Raw genomic sequence first — 13769 nt, 5'->3', positions numbered from 1 at the left:
TAAATGTTAGCTCAGGTCTTGTCTATCTCTAACAATGCAGGCTGCATTTCAAACCTCTATTCCTTTACAGATCTTCCTAACCAGTCTTTAAAGTTCGGCCATGGGTCAAGGTCAGTTTGTGAGTTAACTAACTCTTGCTGGCCTCGTCACCTTACAATGAGATATTACATTACACGCAGATCACCACAAGGTCTCTGTGGCTTTCAGCTCCTTAGGACCTAGCCTTTAAAATGCTTTTTGCCACTGACCAATCCCTGTGAGAAGGGTGCAGGTCTCCCCTTTCTAGCTCCTCTTGGGCCGCTGGCACTTGCTGGGCAATAAGACCACGCTCTCCTGAGGGAACGGAGGTCTCTCCTTTACGGCGCTTTTCTCTCTGCCCCATTCGAACGCCCCTGGCTTAAGGACCACCCTGTATGGAAGGTTTGGGTCTCCTTTGCCAAGCAAATTAAACCATAGGTCACTTTGACACGCCCAGCAAAATGACTGCCCTGTAACCAGGGTGTAAGGTCTTATCCCTCGTACGCTTAAACTAGGGGAGCCTTTTTGTGCCTGTGGCTGAGCGACACCCCACCTTGAGAAAGCTTGAGCTTCCGTTTCTCTTAGTGACAGGAAATTCCCCAATTATTTCTACTGGACTTTGAGATTTGAAGTGAAATCTTACTTGCGACCTGTGGAAGCCCACCGAGGGTTGGATCTCCTAAAGATCCACTAGTTACCGGGCTTGTGTTAGAGTAGTCCTGATCACTAGCTTTCGCTTCACAGGGTACTCTGGGCGTCTTCCGATAACAATCACTCACACTGGTGTACACACACACACACCCCCCAAGGCCTCTTTTTTTTTTTTAAACCTTTTTATCATCTCTTTAAAAAAAAAATTTAAAAAGGTAAACCACGATGCATCTTTACCTGGTCCAGACCAATACCATGAGGCAGTATGACGACCCCTCTTGAGGCAGTAAAAACCCCTCAGCACCGGTGCATTCTAATGCATTTACCTATGCATTACCTTATGCATTACCTTGTTGGCCAACTCAGCAGTTCCCAATACTGCTATAAACTAACCTTGTTGGGGCCTTTCCCCAATACCACTCTGCATCTGATCTTGCTGCACATTCAATAAATTCAGATGGCGTGAGCCCAACAGAGACAGACGTCCTCAGGGACAGTCCTCCTCCAATACCCCAATAGAGATTTCAAAAGGTCTCATACCTCTCATGTGGCGCCATGGGGTTCGAAGGGGAATGATCCGTAGTAGCCATCTGTGGGTCCGTGGGCGTTGCCATCCCGGACGAGCCCCCAAATTGTCGGAGAAAAACTCAGTTCTCGCTTTTTCGTTTGGGTGCAGCAAAATCAAATACTTTATTATTTCTCCAGTAATTACAATGGAGGGAGAGAGTGCCATAGGACACAGGGTCGCCCCAGTCCCGGACAGGTCTCTCAACTGGTAAACAATTAAAGCAAGCCTTTATAAACAATTTCTAGCAATAATACAGACGGTAAAAAGCAACAAATACATTTTGTTTATACATAAGCCTTTCTGCTATCTTATTTGTCTCACTCCTAAAAGACGACAGTCTGCATATTTGGTTATCAGTTGCAAGGTCATAATAACTTTTTACACAGTTCTTGTCCTCTGCCTCACACTATCCTGCTTCTATAAATCTCATGTCATTAGGGTCACAGCTAGCCTAACTCTTGCTAACTGACTGACATGCATTAAAATCCCCTTCAAATCCTTATAAATTCTTTCCCTGCTTCCACAGACCTATCCAGGTCAGATGCAACATGGTGTGGCGAAGGGGCAGCTGTAAGGGGATGGTGGAGGCCGTGGAAAATTCACCCCTTTTCTCAAAAAAGCCAAGAAATGGCCCAACCATGCAAATGTCACACCGTCTAGAAATGAACAGGTGAGGTGGGAGGCTCCTTTCAGACCCTCACTTCCACCTCATCCTTCCTCAAGTCCTTTTGCCCTGCCCAATTTACACCGCTCAACCAACCACAACTTTGACCCTGTGTTTTCTTGTGCACAAGAAAGACACCGTCGCACTGATGAGTGTTCAACTGTAGACATTCGGACAGCTCCCTCAGCTGTGTCCAAATTCCAGGCCTTGTGTCTCTTTGGAGATAGACAGAGATTCCTAGGGCTACGTCCGAAGGGATTGATGTTGCTATCCTTTCTGAAATGTGTTGATGTTCAGGTGTTGTAAGCACATGTGGTGGTATTCAGAGCCAGCACGTGGGTGCACCTAATCCTACTAACAGGGCTGCGTCACAAGGAAGAGGAGTCTTTTCTGGTAAAGGTTAGGGAGCACCAAGTTATTTTCTTGGTGAGGTAGGAAGGTAAGTCCGGAAGGGTGTCGCTGAGAGATGGAGGATTGATTGGAAAGGAGACACTCAGCAGGATCCCTCCCTTACCTGTTCATTTCCAGATCTTTTCACATTGGGGATTCCCCCCACCCCCTGCACACACCGAGTTTAAAGGGGCGTATTTTACTAAAGAAAGGGTGACCGCCCTGTAATCAGGGTTCAGGCCCCTTTTCTCCTGTCTACATTGGCCCTCTTAATGGCACCCAACATAGTCACTCCGCAGAGCAGATTCTGGGCCCTCCCCAGCCACAGAGCCCCGTACCCAAGGAGGAAGCACACGGCCTATGAAGACAACTACAGCAAGTACAGATGAGGAACAGCCAGTTATGCAGAAACCCGAGGACTATTCATGTCTCCTTAGAAGGATGTCCAGGCTTCTCAGATCCACTTCTGCATATTCTCCTCCGGCGAGGGCTCCTGGACGATTCCTCTGCAAACTAATAAAGCCAAGCAAGGACCATCACTAAACAGAGCTCTATGAATGTCCTCATCCCTGCCTCCCTCTCCCATTCCATCTCCATCCCCCGGACTCAATGAACAGAGACGGAGTCAACATCCACAGACACTGCTCCACTCTAGCGCCCACTATCCTGCATGATTTTCATCCCCTCTTACTTGTTCATACCTCCCGAGACCAAGCCTGTGGGGATGCACACCTAGCACTCCTGCCCCTGTTCTATGAAGGGAGACGTCACAAGGAGAGGCAAGGACAGAGACAGAGAGAGAAAGAGTGTTGGCCAACACACTAGAGACGAGAGAGAGAGAAACACAGGAGAAAGGCAAGAAACTCACCATCTGGAGTCATCCTCTTGAATCCAACCTTCTCCTGCAGAGGACACACTGCTTGTGAACAGAGAAATGACAAGCCCCTGAAAATGGGGACCTTGTCTCCCTTGTATCCCCAGCTAGTCAGGAAACTCTTCTGACAAACCAGCCCCAGCTAACAGGGTGTGTGTACCTGGAGTCAGATGGGCTGTTAACAGAACCCTCAGCAAAACAGACACTTATCTCACTGACAGTGGCATCTGCTTGGCTCCCAAATGAATGGCTCTTGCCTGGCATGAACAATGCTCACAGGCTCACTGCTCTCACTCACTTTCCATTGCATGAGGGCAGTAGACTCTGACATGTGACTTATTTTTCCTTGGTACTAAACCCAGCAGAGGAGAGAAAAAACAAACAAATTAGCATCTCCATCTGCAATGTCACGTAGTCTCTTCATCTCACATCTCCCATATCCCACGCCATCAAACCATCTCCTATTACTACTTTACATCTGCAACTAGAAGGGATCCATTGTAACTGCACCCAAAATAGTCACTTTGCTCAGGAGACTCTTGTCCCTTCCCCAGCCTTAATACCACAGTGTCCTGTACCCAGCGAGGAAGCACAAGGCCTGTGAAGTAAACTACAGCGAGTACAGATAAGGAATTGAAAGCACTGACCTCTTACTCACAGCCAGTTGTTCAGAAGGCAGAAAGCTGAGGTCTGTTCCTGTCTGGTTAGAACCATGTCCAAGCTGCTCAGATCCACCTCTGCCAGTTTCTCCTCCGGCTCGAGCTCCTGGACAATTCCTCTGGAAGTGCAGCTGCAAAAGCCAAGCATGCGCCATCTCTACACACAGCTCTAATGGTACTTGAAACGTTGCCCTCAATCCTGCCTCCCTCTTCCACCCCATCTACATCAGCCCCACTTGAACAGAGACCGATTCAACACTGACAGTCACTGCTGCACTCTCGCACCCACTACCCCGCATGGTTTTCGTCCCCTCCTACTACTCCAGGGCTTTCAAGACCTAACCTGTGGAGATGCACACCTCGCAGGCCTGCCTGTGTCCTAAGAAGGGAGATGGCACAAGGAAAGGAAAGGACAGATTAAGAGAGAGCGTTGGCCAACACACTAGAGAGACAGAGAGCGAGAAAATGAACAACACGGGAGGAAGGCAAGCAACTTGTCATCCTCCTGGATCCAACCTTCCGCTGCAGAGGACACACCGGTACTGGCCAGAGGACTGAGCAGCCCCTGAAAATAGGGACCTTGTCTCCCTCATAACCACAGCAGAGCCTTCACCTAACAAGACACTTATCTCACGGACAGTGGTCCTTGCTCCACTCCCAGCTGGATGGCTCTTCCCTGGCATCAACAATGCTTAGAATCTCCCAGCTCTCGCTCCCTTTCCATGGCATGTGCGGAGTGCACTCTGACTCTCCACTTGGTACTAAACCCAGCACTAGGGGGGAAAAACAAATCAGTTAGCATCTCAGTCTGCAAACGTGCATAGGTTCTTCTTCTCACATCTACCACACCTCAGAGCTCCGCCCTCAACCCTCCTCCCATTACAGCTTTAGCACTACAACTAAAAAGCAGCCCACTGCACCTACATCCAAAATACTGACCCTGCACAGGAGACTTGTGCTTTTGCCTCGTCTGAATCCCACAGAGCACCGTGTCCAATGAGGAACTTCAGAGCCTCTGAACAAAACCGGAGCCAGTACAGATGAGGGATTCCAAGCACTGACCGCTTACTCACAGCCAGTTGTGCGGGAGGCAGAAATCTGAGGACCATTCATGTCTGCTTAGAAGGATGTCCAGGCTCCTCAGGTCAGCGTCTGACACTTTCTCCTTCAGCTGCTGCTCCTGGACAATTCCTCTGCAAGCGCAGGAAATGAGTGAAGCAAAGGCCATCACTACACAAAATTTAATTGGTGCAGGTAATCTTGCCCTCATCCCTGCCTCCCTCTCCCATCCTATCTACATCAGGCCCACTTGAAGAGAGACAATCAACATCCACAGTCACCCGCGACCTATGACACCCGCCCACTACGATGCATGATTTTCGTCCCCTCCTACTTGTTCATAGCTCCAGAGACCTAGCCTGAGGGGATGCACACATAGCACTCCTGCCCGTGCCCTATGAAGGGGGGGGGGGGGGGGGAAGAGAGAGAGTGTGTTGGCCAACACAGTAGAGTAGAGTAGAGAAGACAGAGAGAGAAACAGAGGAGGAAGGCAAGCAACTCACCACCTGGAGTCATCCTCATGGATCTAACCTTCTCCTGCTGAGGACACACCGATCCTGGCCAGAGAAATCATCAGCCCCTGAAAATGGGGACCGTGTCTCCCTCAAAACCACAGCTAGTCAGGAACCTTTTCTTACAAACCCAGCCCCACCTAACGGGGTGTCTCTACCTGTAGCCAGGTGGGCCATGAGCAGAACCCTCAGCAAAACAGATACTTATCTCAGTGATAGTAGCAGCTGTTCTGCTCCCAGATGGACGGCTCCTGCCTGGCACCAACAACGCTCGCAGTCTCGTCACTCGTCACACAAGGGCAGTAGACTTTGACATGTGACGTCTTTTTGCTTGGTACTAAAACCAGGGGATAAAACAAGCTACTGTCTCAGTCAGAAATGTCTCGTAGGCTCTTCTTTTCCCCTCTCACGCACAGCGGGGTTCCGCCATCTACCCATTACACCTTTAGGACTAAAAGTACAAAGCACCTCTTACAACACCCAACAGAATCACTCTGCACAGCAGTCTCTGGCCCCTTCCCACCCTTAATCCCACAGAACCCTGTACCCAACAAGAAACCACACCGTCTATGAAGAATACTACAGTGAGTACAGATGACTCTGAGTTCAAAACAATGAGCCCTTACTCACAGCCAGTTATGCAGAAGGCAGAAACCTGAGGACTATTCTTGTTTCCTTCGAAGGATGTCCAGGCTGCTCAGGTCCACTTCTGACATTCTCATCTGGCTGGGGCTCCTGGACGATTCCTCTGCAAATTAATAAAGCCAAGCAATAACTGTCACTACACAGAGCTCTATGAATGCCCTCATCCCTGCCTCCCTCTCCCATCTCATCTACATCAGCCTGACTCGATGAACAGAGACTGAGTCAACACTGATGGTCACCGCTCCACTCTAGCGCCCACTACCCTGCATGATTTTCATCCCCTCCTACTTCTTCATAGCTCCTGATACCTAGCCTGTGGGGATGCACACCTAGCACTCCTGCCCGTGTCCTATGAAGGCAGACAGCACAAGGAGAGGCAAGGACAGACAGAGAGTGTTGGCTAACACACTAGAGAAGAGAGTAAGAGAGAGAGAGAGAGAGAGAGAAACACAGAGAAAGGCAAGAAACTGATATGGGCCGTGAGCAGAACCCTCAGCAAAACAGACACTTATCTCAGTGACAGTGGCGTCTGCTCGACCCCCACATTGACGGCTGTTGCCTGGCATGAACAATGCTCACAGGCTCTCTGCTCTCACTCACTTTCCATCGCATGAGGGCAGTAGACTCTGATGTGTGACTGCTGGGTTTAGTACCAAGGAAGAAGTAAAGGGAAGAAAAAAATAAAATAAAATTACCATCTCCATCTGCAATGTCACATAGTCTCTTTATTTCACATCTCCCGTATCCCACAGCTCTGCCCTCAACCCATCTCCCATTACTACTTTACAGCTGCAACTAGAAGGGACCCATTTTAACTGCACCCAAAATAGTCACTGTCATAGGTCTTCTCCCCCACTTGGAGCTGTTGGGTTCCAAGATGGGGACCTGCATGGACTCCTCTAAACTAAAATTCCAGTTTAGATCTGGTTCTCGCTGCCACCAGTCAGTTTTTTAGGTGTCTGACACACTGCCTGTTCCCCCAAAAACGTCCCCTGGGAACATAGATTCAAGGGGTTTGAATCGAGAGAGAGAGCCAGCCAGTTCCCCTCCCCCACTTCCCTCTCTCCAGCCTGCTCCGGAGATACACACCGAGTCAAATCCTTGACTCAACACAAAGAGGGACTCACCTCCCGCTCCCCTTCCCTTGTCCTGGAGAGAGATACCTTGATTCAAACTCCTTGAATCAAACAAAGAGGGATTCACTTTTCCCCCTCCCCTCCCCTGAAAATCCAAACAAGGGAAGAAATCAATCAAGTTCTAAAAAAGAAAAGATTTTATTAAAGAAAGAAAAAAAGTACACTCTCTCTGTATTACCAGGATGCAAAAATACAGGGTTTAACTTATAAAAACTGGAGAGACTTCCCCTCCCTCCTCCTCAGCATAATCAAAGTAACAGCAAACAGAAATAAAGAATTTCCTTCAGCAAACACACAATTGCAAATGTAGAAATCTAATTATAAGACTAATTCGCCTTTCTAATACTCACTATACTGGATAGTAGGAAATACTCCAGGAGAACTTGGAGACATGTCTGGCCTCTCTTAGATCCAAAGAGAGCACACAGAGCAAACAAGGAACACAGACAAAGCCTTCCCTCCACAGAGATTTGAAATTATCTTGTCCCTTGATTGGTCCTCTGGTCAGGTGTTTCTCAGGTTACTGAGCTTGTTAACCCTTTACAGGTAAAAGAGACTTTAACCCTTAACTATCTGTTTATGACAGTCACTTTGCTCAGGAGACTCTTGTCCCTTCCCCAGCCTTAATCCCAAAGAGCCTCGTACCCAACGAGGAAGCACACGGCCTATGAAGGAAACAAGAGTGAGTACAGATAAGGAATTGAAAACATTGACTTCTTACTCATAGCCAGTTATCCAGAATGCAGAAAGCTGAGGACTGTTCATGTCTCCTTAGAAGGATGTCCAGGCAGTTCAGGTCCACTTCTGCCAGCTTCTTCTCCAGCTGAGACTCCTGGACAATTCCTCTGCAAGTTAATAAAGGCAAGCAAGAACTCTCTCTACACCAGTGGTTCTCAACCTTTTGTACTGATGATCCCTTTTACATAGAAAGCTTCTGAGTGTGACCCTCCCCTAATAACTTGAATATACAAAAAGTGTTTTTAACACCATTATAAATGCTGGAAGCCAAGTGATGTTTAGGATGGAGGATGACATTTCACAACCCCCCAAATAACAACCTTGCGGCCCCCTGACGGGACCTAAACCCCAGTTTGAGAACTCCTGCACTACATAGAGCCCAATTAAGGCCCTCTTCCCTGCGAAGCTTTCGATCCATCTTAGCCCCACAACACCAACAGTCACCGCTCCAGTCTCGCACCGACTGCCCTGCATGATTTTCGTCCCCTCCTACTTCTTTATGGCTCCCAAGACACAACCTGTGGGGTGAACACCTAGCTCGCCTGCCAATATCCTAAGAAGGGAGACAGCACAAGGAAAGGCAAGGACAGATTGAGAAAGAGTGTTGGCCAACACACTAGAGAAGAGAGAGAAACACGAGAGAAAGGCAAGCAATTCACCACCTGGACTCATTCTCCTAGATGCAACCTTCTGCTGCGTAGGACACACTGCTCCTGGCCAGAAAACTGAGCAGCCCCTAAAAATGGGGATCTTCTCTCTCTCTCAAAACCACAGCTAGTCAGGAACCTTTTCGTACAAATTCAGCCTCAGCAAACGGGGCATCCCTTTCAGGAGCAAGGTGGGCCGTGAGCAGAGCAATCACCAATACAGACACTTCTCATTGACAGTGATGACAGTTCCATTCCCAGTTGGACGGCTTTTTCAAGGCATCAATAATTCTCGCAGTCCCATCACTCTCGCTCGCTTTACATCGCATGAGGGCAGTAGACTGACTTGTCACTTCTTTTCCCTTGGTACTAAATCCAGCGGAAAAACAAGTCAGTCACCATCTCAATTGGCAATGTTGGGCAGCCGCTTCTTTTTGCCTCTCCCACATGGTGGGGCTCTGCCCTGAACCTTCCTCCCATCACGCCTTTAGGACTACAAGTAGAAAGCACCCCTTGCGACGACACCTGAAATAGTCACTCTGCACAGATGACTCTAGTCAGACACACCAAACCTGTGGGGAAAACACATAGAAATTGTGCTTCTTTTTGGCTTGTAACTTATTGCTTCTTGTAGCTTTTTGCTTCCAGCAAGCACGGACAAGGAGGAGCAAAGGGGACAGCTAGTTGAGGTGCACAGCGGACCCACCACAGTCCCAGACTGCAAGCCAGGGGAGATCTAGTCATTGAGTGTTGGGGTTCTTAGGGATTGGCTTGTTTTGGCCTTGTTTTCAAATGGGTTTGTCCTGCTTTTTGGCTTATTGTCAAAGTCGGGGGTGCTTATTTCCCCAGTGAAAGTTAGCAACTGTGACTCTGGTCCCTTCCCCAGCCTTAATCCCAAAGAGCCCCACACCCAACAAGGAAGCAAACAAAGTGTGAAGAAAATCACAGCAAGTACAGATGAGGAATTCCAAGCACCGACCACTTACCCACAGCCAGTTATGCACGAGGCAGAAAGCTGAGGACTGTTCATGTCTCCTTAGAAGAATGTCCAGGCTCCTCAGGCCCACGTCTGCCAATTTCTCCTCCGGCTGCTGCTCCTGGACAATTCCTCTACAAGTGCAGCAAATAAGCCAAGCAAGAGCCATCGCTACACAAAATACAATTGACGCGTGAAATCTTGCTCTCATCCCTGCCTCCCTCTCCCATCCCATCCACATCAGCTCCACTAAAGCAGAGACTCAGCCAACACCCACAGTCACCGCTCCACTCTAGCGCCCACTGCCCTGCATCATTTCGGTCCCCTACTTGTTCATAGCTCACAAGACCTAGCCTGTGGGGATGCACAACTAACACACCTGCCCGTGTCCTACGAAGGGAGACAGCACAAGAAGAGGCAAGGACAGAGAGAGAGAGAGAAAGGCAGACAGAGTGTGTGTTGGCCCACACATTAGAGGAGAGAGAGAGAAAAACGTGGGAGGGAGTCAAGAAACTCACCAGCTGGAGTCATCCCCCTTGATCTAATATGCTGCGGAGGACACACTGGTCCTGGCCAGAGACATGAGCAGCCCCTGAAAATGGGGACATCGTCTCCCTTGTAACCACAACTAGTCAGGAACCTTTTCTTACAAACCCAGCCCCAGCTAACGGGGCGTCCCTACCAGGAGCAAGATGGGCTTTGAGCAGAGCCATCACCAAAGAAGGCACTTATCTCATTGAGAGTGGTGGCGGTTCCGCTCCCAGATGGACGCCTTCTGCGTCGCATCAACAACACTTGCAGATTCATCGCTCTTGCTCTATTTCCATTCCACGAGGGCAGTAGACTCTGGCCTGTGACTTCTTTTCTCTTGCTACTAAACCCAGCACAAGGGGGAAAAACAAATCAGTTACCCTTTCAGTCAGCAACTTTGGGTAAGCTCTTATTTTCCCCTCCCGCACACAGTGGGGCTCCGCCCTCAACCTTATTCCCATTACACCGGTAGGACAACAAGTAGAAAGCACCCCTTGCAACGACACCCAAAATAGTCACTTTGCACAGCAGACTCTGGTCACACACACCAAATCTCAAGGGGGAAAATAAAACACAGAAATTGGGCTTGGTTTTGGCCTGTAGCTTATTGCTCGTTGTAGCTTGCTGCTTCCAGCAAGCAAGGGCAAAGGGAGGAGAGAGAGTCAGGGGTGGACAGCGGACCCACCACAGTCCCAGACTGCACGCCAGGAAAGATCTAGTCATTGAGTGCTGGGGTTCTTAGGAATTGGCTTGTTTTGGCCTTATTTGAAATAGGATTAGCTTGATTTTTGGAATATTGTGAATTCAGGGTTCTTATCTACCCAGTGAAAGTTGGCAAGTATGACTCTGGTCTCTTCCCCAGCCTTAATCCCACAGTGCCCCATACCAAACAAGGAAGGAAATGGCCTATGAAGAAAATTACAGTGAGTACAAAAATTCCAAGCACTCACTGCTTACTCAGAGCCAGTTATGCAGAAGGCAGAAACCTGAGGACTGTTGAGGTCTCCTTAGAAGGATGCCCAGGCTGCTCACGTCCACTTCTGCACATTCTCGTTCGGTGAGGGCTCCTGGATGATTCCTCTGCAAACTAATAAAGTCAAGCAAATACAATCACTACACACAGCACTACTGGTGCATTTAATCTTGCCCTCATCCCTGCCTCCCTCTCCCATCCCATCTACATCCGCTCGACTCGATGAACAGAGACTGAGTCAACATCCACAGACACCGCTCCACTCTAGCGCCCAATACCCTGCATGATTTTCATCTCCTCCTATTTGTTCATAGCTCCCGAGATCTAGCCTGTGGGGATGCACACCTAGCACTCCTATCCGTGTCCTATGAAGGGAGACGGCACAAGAAGAAGCAAGGACAGAGACAGAGTGAGAGACAGACAGACAGAGTGTGTGTTGGCCAACACATTAGAGGAGAGAGAGAGAGAGAGAAAAAAAACATGGGAGGGAGTCAAGAAACTCACGAGCTGGAGTCTTCCCCCTGGATCCAACCTTCTGCTGCAGAGGACACACCCCTCCTGGCCAGAGAAATGACCAGCCCCTGAAAATGGGGACCTTGTCTCCTTCATAACCACTAGTTAGGAACCTTTTCTTACAAACCCAGACCTTTCTAATGGGGCGTCCCTACCAGGAGCTGAGCCGTGAGCAGAGCAATCACCAAACCAGACACTTATCTCAGTGACAGTGGCCTCTGCTCGGCTCCCAGATGGACGGCTCTTGCCTGGCATGAACAATGCTCACAGGCTCGCTGCTCTCATTCACTTTCCATCGCATGAGGGCAGTAGACTCTGACGTGCGACTTCTTTTTCCTTGGTACTAAACCCAGCAGAGGGAAGAAAAGCAAAAAAAGAAAACAGCATCTCCGTCTGCAATGTCGCGTAGTCTCTTCATTTTACAGCTCCTGTATCCCACGGTTCTGCCCTCAACCCATCTCCCATCACTACTTTACACCTGCAACTAGAAGGGACCCATTGTAACTGCACCCAAAATAGTCACTTTGCTCAGGACACTCTTGGCCCTTCCCCCACCTTAATGCCAAAGAGCCTCATGCCCAACGAGGAAGCACATGGCATGTGAAGAAAAGTACAGCAAGAACAGATGAGGAATTCAAAGCACCGACAGCTAACTCACAGCCAGTTATGTGGGAAGCAGAAAGCTGAGGACTGTTCGTGTCTGCTTAGAAGAATGTTCAGTTTCCTCATGTCCACATCTGCCAACCTCTCCTCCCGCTACGGCTCCTGGGAAATTCCTCTGGAAATGGATCTGCAAAAGCCAATCATGAGCCATCACTACACACATCTCTATTGATGTTTGAAATCTTGCCCTCATCCCTGCCTCCCTCTTCCAGCCCATCTATATCTGCCCCAATTGATAAACAGAGACCAAGTTAACACTGACAGTCACCCCTCCACTCCCGTGCCCGCTACCTTGCACAATTTTCGTCCCCTCCTACTTCATCATGGCCCCCGAGACCTACCCTGTGGGGGTGCACACCGAGCACACATGCTCGTGTCGTACGAAGGGAGACAGCACAAGGAAAAGCAAGGACAGAAAGAAAGGGTGTGTGTTGGCCAACGTACTGGAGAAGAGAGAGAGAGAGAGAAAAAAACAGGAGGAAGGCAAGCAACTCGCCACCTGGAATCAACCTCCTGGATCCAACTTTTTCTGTAGAGGACACAGCGCTTGTGAACAAAGAAATGAGCAGCCCCTGAAAATGGGGACCTTGTCTCCTTCAGAACCACACGTAGTCAGGAATATTTTGTTACAAACCCAGTCCCAGCTAATGGGGCATTTGTATCTGGATTCAGGTGGGCAGTGAGCAGAGCAATCACCAAAACAGATACTTATCTCATTGACAGTGGCGGCTGCTCCGCTCCCAGCTGGACGGCTCTTGCCTGGCATCCAAAATGCTTGCGATCTCGTCGCTCTCACTCGCTTTCCGTAACATGAGGTGAGTCGACGCTGACCCTCCACTTCTTTTCTCTTGGTCCTGAACCCAGCACAAGGGGGTGGAGGAGAAACAAACGAGTTAGCATCTCAGTTGGCAACATCACATAAGTTCTTCTCCCATTTACCGCACCCCAGACCTCCACCCATAACCCTTCTTCCGTTATACCTTCAGGACCACAACTAGAAAGCAGCCTGTTGCACCTACACTCAAAACAGCCACTCTGCACAGGAGACTTGTGCCTTTCCCTCCTCTTAACCCCACAGAGCCATGTACCCGACCAGGAACAAAACTGGAGCAAGAACAGATGAGGAATTTGAAGCACCGACCGCTTACTCACAGCCAGTTATGTGGAAGGCAGAAAGCTGAAGACTGTTAATCTGTGCTTAGAAGGATGTCCAGGCTGCTCAGGTCCGCGTCTGCTAGTTTCTCCTCCTGCTGCTGCTCCCCGATGATTTCTCTGCAAGTGCATCAAATAAGCCAAGCAAGAGCCATCGCTACACAAAATACAATTGACGCGTGAAATCTTGCTCTCATCCCTGCCTCCCTCTCCCATCCCATCCACATCAGCTCCACTAAAGCAGAGACTCAGCCAACACCCACAGTCACCACTCCACTCTAGCACCCACTGCCCTGCATCATTTCGGTCCCCTACTTGTTCATAGCTCACAAGACCTAGCCTGTGGGGATGCACACCTAACACACCTGCCCATGTCCTACGAAGGGAGACAACACAAGGA

The 13769-nt window shown here is 49.2% G+C and overlaps 2 long non-coding RNA genes across 2 annotated transcripts; both read right to left on the bottom strand.

Annotated features, from left to right (window-relative positions):
* Nucleotides 1-3331: 3331 nt before the first annotated feature.
* Nucleotides 3332-9921, bottom strand: LOC123349049. Its single transcript, XR_006573343.1, has 4 exons — nucleotides 9548-9921; nucleotides 8577-9133; nucleotides 3813-3955; nucleotides 3332-3517 (listed from the first exon to the last, which is right to left on the bottom strand). It is a non-coding gene; the product is annotated as an uncharacterized LOC123349049 (long non-coding RNA).
* Nucleotides 9922-11840: 1919 nt separating this feature from the next.
* Nucleotides 11841-13728, bottom strand: LOC123349052. The gene is made up of 3 exons (XR_006573351.1): nucleotides 13370-13728; nucleotides 12213-13071; nucleotides 11841-11897 (listed from the first exon to the last, which is right to left on the bottom strand). It is a non-coding gene; the product is annotated as an uncharacterized LOC123349052 (long non-coding RNA).
* Between the last annotated feature and the right edge of the window lie 41 nt (nucleotides 13729-13769).

Source organism: Mauremys mutica, chromosome 14 (assembly GCF_020497125.1).
Source record: "Mauremys mutica isolate MM-2020 ecotype Southern chromosome 14, ASM2049712v1, whole genome shotgun sequence".
NCBI lineage: Eukaryota > Metazoa > Chordata > Testudines > Geoemydidae > Mauremys > Mauremys mutica.
The sequence above is the reverse complement of the archived record's forward strand: the minus strand, read 5'-3'. Positions and strand labels throughout refer to the sequence as shown.